At 38.3% G+C, this 8,423-nt stretch overlaps 2 pseudogenes across 2 annotated transcripts; both read right to left on the bottom strand.

Moving 5' to 3' along the window:
• Nucleotides 1–571: 571 nt before the first annotated feature.
• Nucleotides 572–5,975, bottom strand: LOC307188366 (glycine N-phenylacetyltransferase-like; annotated as a pseudogene). Its single transcript has 2 exons — nt 5,971–5,975; nt 572–1,557 (listed from the first exon to the last, which is right to left on the bottom strand). The product of its transcript is annotated as a glycine N-phenylacetyltransferase-like (transcript).
• A 489-nt stretch (nt 5,976–6,464) lies between these two features.
• Nucleotides 6,465–7,187, bottom strand: LOC307188367 (acyl-coenzyme A diphosphatase NUDT19-like; annotated as a pseudogene). Its single transcript has one exon. The product of its transcript is annotated as an acyl-coenzyme A diphosphatase NUDT19-like (transcript).
• Nucleotides 7,188–8,423: the final 1,236 nt, after the last annotated feature.

An 8,423-nucleotide genomic window follows, 5' to 3' on the forward strand; every position in this document is an offset into this window, starting at 1 on the left:
TTGCATGTGTATTGTTTCTGGGTGACAAGATGTTAAGTTGTCCTGCCATTGTGATATGACAAGCTACTTAAATTCTCTTCCCTACATTCTATGTACACACTCTAAATAGAGAAAAATATGATGGTGCTGGAAAGAATAATGACACCATTAGAATAGTGGGTTGCATTTATTCTGTACTGATTATGGATACTTTCCTTACTAGCCATATACATTAAAAGAAAACTGTGAACCAGTAAAATAAACTAGACAAACAGAAATACTGCATGATATCACTTATATGTGGGATCTTACCCCAAAAAAGTCTAACTCATAGAAACACAGAATAGAATGGGGGTTGCCAGGGTTGGAATGTGGAGGAAATAAGAAGGTCTGCTGGACCCAAAATGAAGTTCATGAGTGATTTGTGAACCACACTTGTGGTTCTGTTGACCATTCACACTGCTTCCCCAGAGTCCAAACAGCACACAGTGATTTACTGCTGATTACAATTTATTCTTTCTTTCTGCCCACCCCTCTGCATCTCTTGCCATGTGACCAGCCCACCCAACACTGTCTCAGGTTCGTGGCTGCTTCACAGAGGCCCACAGTTCCACTGGTTCCAGTCATAGGGCATGGGGATATGATGCAGATTGTGACTAATTTTCTGTCCGATTTTGTTGGCTCTGTATGGTTATATAGGGGAAAGCCAAGTTTGTCCAGAGCATGGATGTGGACAAACAACAGATGGGAGACAAGACCATGGACCCGGTACTCAGGCATGGTGGCCCCCATCCACACCTCTCCTGTATGATCCATCAGGGACCAGGACACAGGGGTACCCTTAGGCCCCAGCAGGCAGAAGTTGGGGAAGGTCTGGGTACAGAGCTTGGTGAATCTCTGGCTACTCTCATTGCTGCCACAGAAATGCCATAATTTATTCACCAAGGCAGCATAGGTAGGATCCAGGGATGAGAGTTTAAACATCTTGGTCAATGGCTTTGGGTCTGCCATAGCCAATAGGTAAGTTCTTTGTCTCTGGAAGGGAAGGAAGCAGTTTCCTCACTGTCTCAGGCATCACATAGAGAATGCATTGTGTTTGCTTGACCTTAACAAATTTAGTGGTTACAAGATTCTGTATCACCTCATCCAGACTTTACTGCAAACTTTGGATCTGAAAAGTATTTCCAATTGATGACCTCTGATGTGCTAAGGGATTCTTGACAGTTGTTGAGATCCTTAGAATAGATTTGGTAGGTGTTGGTGTAATGATCAAAGTCATCTGCAATTTTCTACTCCTGAGGGTGGATAACCATAGTATTAAAATCAGGCCACTTGTCCACCCAGGCCTTTAGCTTGAAGGGGTTTCCCTGGTCCACATGGACAGTCCCATAAACCTTTAAGGACACAGGGAGGTTCTTCCTCAAGGATTTCTCTAACATCTGCAGCAGTTGTGGATCTTGTAAGTGGAATATCTTGGCAGGTACCTTAATTTTGGTACCAAATTTTGGTTTCCCAGCTCTCTGGTCACTGTGTTCAGGGTCTTCTCCTCTCCAGCTCAACACTTCAGGAGCACTGGTTCTTTGGGATGAGCAGGTAGAATCCTACTATATGAAATCTTTCATCTCCCAAATGTCAATTCCTTGCTCCAACTACCAAGCACTAAGGCAGCCAATGCCACTTTGGGAAATTTTGAAGGACAGATCCTCAGGACAAGTGATCCTGGCAGCTTCTATGGCCTTACCCAAAAATCCCCCAACCAGTTGTGGGTGTGGGGCAGCTGGCCACAAGCAGCAAGGCCCCTGTCTGGCTCACCAAAATTTGTTACCAAGTCCAAGCTTGTACTGCTTACAGCCCGATAGGCCAATAAATCGAAAGACGAGTTGTTGGGATGAGGAATAGCAGCTATTCAGAAAGCCAGCAGACCAAAACGATGGCGGGCTTGTGTCCCAAAGAACCATCTTCTGTAAGTTTGTTTTCTATGTCTGTGAGTCTGTTTCTGTTTTGTATATAGATTCATTTATATTATTTTTTAGAGTACACGTATAAGTGATATAATATTTATCTTTGTCTGACTTACTTCAGTTATTATGATATGCTCTAGGTCCATCCATATTGTTGCAAATGGCAATATTTCATTCTTTCTTATGGCTGAGCAATATTGCATTGTATATATACACTACTTTTTCTTAAACCAATCATTTGTTGATGGCACTTGTGTTGATCCCATGTCTTGGTTATTGTAAATAGTGTTGCTATGAACGTTTGGGTGCGTGTATATTTTTGGACTAGAGTTTTCATCTTTTCAGGATATATGCCCAGGAGTGGGATTTCTGGATTATATGGTAGTTCTACTTTTAATTTTTAAAGGAACCTCTATACTGTTTCTCATAGTGGTTGCACCAATTTACATTCCCATCAACAGTGTAGGAGGGTTCTTTTTCTCCACACCCTCTCCAGCATTTATTATTTGTAGACTATTTGATGATAGGCATTCTGACCAGTGTGAAATGATACCTCATTTTGGTTTTTATTTGCATTTCTCTAATAAATAGCAATATTGAGCATATTTTCATGTACCTCTTGGCCATCTGTATGTCTTCTTTGGAGAAATGTCTATTTAGGTCTTCTGCCCACTTTTTGATTGGGTTGTTTGTTTTTCTGATATTGAGCTCCATGAGCTATTTGGATATTAACCCCTTGTTGGTTGCATCATTTGCCAATATTTTTCTCCCATTCCATAGGTTGTCTTTTTGTTTTATTCATAGTTTTCTTAACTATGCAAAAGCTTTCTAGTTTGGTTAGGTCCCATTTGTTTATTTTTGCTTTTATTTCTTTTGCCTTAGGAGACTGATCTAAGAAAATATTGCTGCAATTTATGTCAGACACAAGAGGGAAGGGATATGGGGATATATGTGTATGTATAGCAGATTCACTTTGTTATACAGCAGCAACTAACACAACAATGTAAAGCAATTATACTCCAATGAAGATGTTTTAAAAAAATTTATGCCTGAGAATGTTTTGCCTATGTTTTCTTCTAGGAGATTTATGGTGTCACGTTTCATATTTAGGTCTTTAAATCATTTTGAGTTTATTTTTGTACATAGTGTGAGGAAGTGTTCTAATTTCATTGATTTACATGTACCAGTCCACCTTTCCCAACAGCACTTGCTGAAGTAGCTGTCTTTTCTTTGTTGTGTATTCTTGCCTCCTTTGTAATAGATTCTTTGAACATGGGTGTGTGGGTTTATTTCTGGTTTACTTCTCTATTCTCTTCCATTGATCTGAATGTCTGTTTTTGTGCCAATACCATGCTGTTTTGACTACTGTAGCTTTGTAGTATTGTCTGAAGTCTTGGGAGGGTTATGCCTTCAGTTTTGTTCTTATTCCTCACAATGGCTTTGGAAATTCTGGGTATTTTGTAGTTCCATATAAATTTTAGGATTATTTATTCTAGTTCTGTGAAAAAATGTCATGGGTATTTTGATAGGGATCACATTAAATCTGTAGATTGCTTTGGGCAGTATGGCCATTTTAACAATATTAATTCTTCCAATCCAAGAGCATGGGATATCTTTCCATTTCTTTGAATCATTTTCAATTTCTTTTATCAATGTTTTATAGTTTTTAGCATACGGGTATTTCACCTCCTTGGTTAAGTTTATTCTGAGGTATTTTTTGTTTTGTTTTGTTTTGTTTTGCAGTACATGGGCCTCTCACTGTTGTGGCTTCTCCCGTTGCAGAGCACAGGCTCCGGACGCGCAGGCCCAGCAGCCATGGCTCATGGGCCCAGCCGCTCCGCGGCATGTGGGATCTTCCCGGACCAGGGCACGAACCCGTGTCCCCTGCATTGGCAGGTGGACTCTCAACCACTGTGCCACCAGGGAAGCCCCTGAGGTATTTTTTTGACATGATATTAAATGGAATTTTTTTTTTAATTTTCTCTTTCTGATATTTCATTGTTAGAGTAAAGTAATGCAAGAGATTTCTGTATATTAATCTTGTATCCTGTTATCTGGCTGAGTTCATCTACTAGTCCTGATTGTTTTTGTGTGGAGTCTTTAGGGTTCTCTATTTAGAGCGTCTTGTCATCTGCAAATAGTGACAGTTTTACCTCTTCCCTTACAATTTGGATACATTATCTGTCTTTTTTTTCTCTGATTGCTGTGGCTAGGACTTCCAGTACTATGTTGAATAGAAGTGTTCAGAGTGGGCATCCTTGTCTTTTTCCTGAATTTAGTGAAATGACTTTCACCTTTTCACTGTTGAGTATTATTTTGGCTGTGGGTTTGTCATAAATGGCTTTTTCATGTTGAGATATGTTCCCACTTTATTCATTTTCGTGAGAGTTTTTATCATGGGTGGATGTTGTTTGCTTTATCTGCATCTATTGAGATAATTATATGGGTTTTGCCTTTTCTTTTGTTAATACAGTGTATCACATTGATTGATTTGCATATGTTGAACCATCCTTGTGGCCCTGGAATGAATCCAACTTGCTCATAGTGTATGATCTTTTTTATGTATTGTTGCATTCAGTTTGCTAATGTTTTTGAGAATTTTTGCATCTATATTCATCAAAGATATTGGCCTGTAGTTTTCTTTTTTGGTAGTGTCTTTGTCTGGCTTTGGTATCAGGGTGCTTGTGTCTTCGTAGAATGACTTTGGTAGTGTTCCCTCTGCTCAATCTTTTGGAAGAGTTTGAGAAGGACTGGTATAAGTTCTTCTTTGTATGCTTGGCAGAATTCCCCAGTGAAGCCATTTGATCCTGAACTTTTGTTTGTAGGGAGTTTTTTTTTTTTAAGTGATTCTATTTCACTTCTAGTTATCACTCTATTCAAATTATCTGTTTCTTATTGACTCAGTTTTGGCAGGCTATATGTTTTTAGAAACTTGTCCATTTCTTCTAAGTTGTCCAATTTGTTGGCATATAATTGTTATTTCTCCTCCGTCATTTCTTATTTTGTTTATTTGGGTCCTCTCTCTTTTCTTCTTGGTGAGCCTGGCCAGAGGTTTGTTGACTTTGTTTATCCTTTCAAAGAACCAGCTCTTGACTTTATTGATTTTTATAATTTTTTAATCTCTATTTTATTTATTTTCTCTCTGATATTTATTATTTCCTTCCTTCTGCTGACTTCAGACTTTGTTTGTTCTTCTTTTTCTAATTCTTTTAGGTGGTGGGTTAAGTTATTTATTTGAGTTTTTCTTGTCTATTAAGGAAGGCCTGTATCACTAGGAACGTCCTCTAAGGACTGGTTTTGCTGCATCCCATAGATTTTGTAAGGTTGTGTTTTCATTGTCATTTGTTTAGAGGTATTTTCTGATTTCCTCTTTGATTTCATCACTGACCCATTGATTTTTTAGTAGCTGTTGTTTAGTTCCCATGTGATCATTTTTTTCCCATTTTTCTTTCTAGTTTCATATCATTGTGGTCAGAAAAGATGCTTGAAATAATTTCTATACTCTTAAATTTGTTGAGGCTTGTTTTGTGGTCTATCCTAGAGAATGTTCCATGTGCATTTGAAGAGAATGTCTATTCTGGATCTTTTTGGATGTAGTGTCGTGAAGATGTCAAGTGCAACTGGTCTATTTTGTCACTTAGGATCTCTGTTGCACTATTTTTTTTTTTATCAATAGCTCTATTTTATAGGTAGGAAAACCAGAACATTTCATGAAAAATGAAATTCAATGTACAATGCATAATATAGTCAAAGATCTAAAATGAACTGGCGTCTAAACCATTTCCCATCTTTAATCAATAAACATTATTCTCTTAAGAGGAGGTGAACAAATTATCCATATTAAAAACACTGAAAACAAACACCATTAGTAAGTACCATTAAATGATGAATAGTTCTATATCCCTCGAAGCTCTCTGGATTCTGTTAACTAGCCCTCCAAGCTAAACATAATTATGGCTTTCTTATGGCTTCATATTTCTTTACAACAGTCACTAAACTAATTTCCAATCTGGTAAACCTAATAACTCACGCCATTTAGTTTTAAACAGAATTATCTCTTAATCATCACGCTAAAGTCATAAGAAAATAATGACACAGTCACTTGAAGGTCACCTCAGTCTACTGTTCACCATGTATCTAATCATACATCCTTAAATTAATTCCAGCAGAAAGTCTAAGGAATTCATGGATCAATCTCCCAGCACATCAGGCAGAGTGCTAATACAGTTAAAAGACAATACAGTAGAACATCTTATTTAAACTTCTGATAACAAAACAATACAGAAGCGGAAACCCTCGTGAAAATTTTTTTCTCGTTTTGGTAACAAGATCATTAATACTTTATACTTATGTGATACTGTAAGGTTTAAAGAATAAAATAAGAGAGCTCCGTAATACACTTGAAATATGAAAGACTGTACTAGAACTTACAGGCACAAAGTTGCTTAAGTTCCAGGCACGTCTAGTCAACCCATTTTTCATCAGGACAACTTCAAGGAGGCCAGCTTACAAAGAAGCCATTCTCTACAGACGGCTCTTACTCACTACATAGTTCTTAGGGTAAACATGTTTATACTTTGACTGAACTGTCACGTGGATGTTATAATCATGGTGATTGTACATCACTGCTCGGTGAAATTTCTTGCCTTCTTTCATGATTTCTTCATTCTTTTCTTCAGTGGACATAAGGTTTTCTAAATAGTTTGAATCTTCTAAGTACATCTCATCTCCTGGTAAAAGCTGGATTGTTCCATCAGCAGTTAACAATGTGATTGGCAGCCATCTTTCCACCCCTTCTAATTCACGATCCAAACAAAATTCGTGCAAGTCAGAGAGAGAGGCAAAGTGTTCTAGTCTTCTTATTTCGTAGAACTGTGGAGGTGTAAGCCAAATTTCCTTTGATATGAAGCTTTCAGTTGCCTCTGACGGAGATGACCACTAGCAGTCCACCACCTCCACCAAGTCGGGGAAGAGCGGCGGCGGCTCGCACAGGCAGCACAGAAAGAAGGTGATCTCGAAGTGGCGGCCACGGCGCTGCATGAAAGGCGTGAGCCAGGCGCTCCAGTCGTGCAGCGCCCAGATGTCGGGAGTGCAGTCTAGGTGAGCGCACAGGCGCAGGAAGTGCTGCGGATCTCGGCGGACGCGGGCGCGCCAGTCGGCCAGGGCCGGCGGCGGTGCGAGGGCGCGGCCGGGCTCCTGGGCCGCCTCTGTTGGACTATTGACTTTCTGTCTGGAAGATCTGTCCATTGATGTCAGGGAAGTGTTAAAGACTCCTACTATTTTTGTACTCCTGTTAATTTCTCCCTCTATGTCTATTAGTGTTTATTTTATGTACTTAGGTTCTTCTGTATTGGGTGCATATGTGTTAATGAGGGTCATATTCTCTTCCTGTATTGATCCATTTATCATTATATAGTATCCTTCTTTGTCTTTTTTTATGGACTTTTTAAAAAAGTTTGCCTGATATGAGTATTGCTACCCCTGCTTTCTTGTCATTTCCATTTGCATGAAACATCTTTTTCCATCCCCTCACTTTCAATTTATGAAAACTTTTGCCCAGAAATGAGTCTCTTGGAGGCAGCATATTGTAGGTTCTTGTTTTTTTCTCCAATCTGCCACTCTATGTCTTTTGATTGGAGCATTTAGTCCATTGATATTTAAGGTAATTATTAATAAGTATGTATTTATTGCATTTTTAAGCCTTGTTTTCTGGTTGATTTTGTAGTTCTTTGTTCACTTCTTCTTCTTTTTTGTTTTTCCTTATGTGGTTTGATGGTTTTTCCATTGTAGTGTGCTTGGGTTCCTTTCTTTTTTTGTGTGAATCTATTATATGTTTTTTATTTGTGCTTATGATGGAGTTCAAGTATGTTGAGCCATCTCTATATCTGTTTGCTTTAAACTGATAGTCATTCAAGTTCAAACATATTCTGAAAGATCTACATTTTTATACTCCCCTCCCCACATTTTGATACCCTGTTTTACATCTTCATATTTACCCTTTTACTGTTCATTGTACTTATAATCGTTTTTATAATTTTTTTGATTTTTTTAAACCTATGTACTGGCTTATTTGAGTGATCTTCCATGCTTTTATATAGTTGTGTTTCCTACTGTGATTTTCTCTTTCCTACAGATTCTTTCTTCTTTTTTATTTAGAGAAGACCTTTCAACATTTCTTTTAGGTTAAGTTTAGTATTTCCGTATTCTTTCAGTTTTTGCTTGTTTGAGAAATTCTGGATAGAATATCCTAGGTTGCAGGTTTTTCCCTTTCAAGACTTAGAATATATCATGCCACTCCCTTCTGGCCTGCAAAGTTTCTGTAGAGAAACCAGCTGATAGCCTCATGGGAGTTCGATTGTAACTGACTGTTTTTCTCTTGCTACCTTTAGAATCTTATCTTTAACTTTGGACATTGTAACTGTGATATATCTTGGTGTGGGTCTGTTTGTGTTCATCTTGTTTGGAGCCCTCTGTGTTTCCTGT

Source organism: Stenella coeruleoalba, assembly GCF_951394435.1.
Source record: "Stenella coeruleoalba genome assembly, chromosome: 6".
Lineage (NCBI taxonomy): Eukaryota > Metazoa > Chordata > Mammalia > Artiodactyla > Delphinidae > Stenella > Stenella coeruleoalba.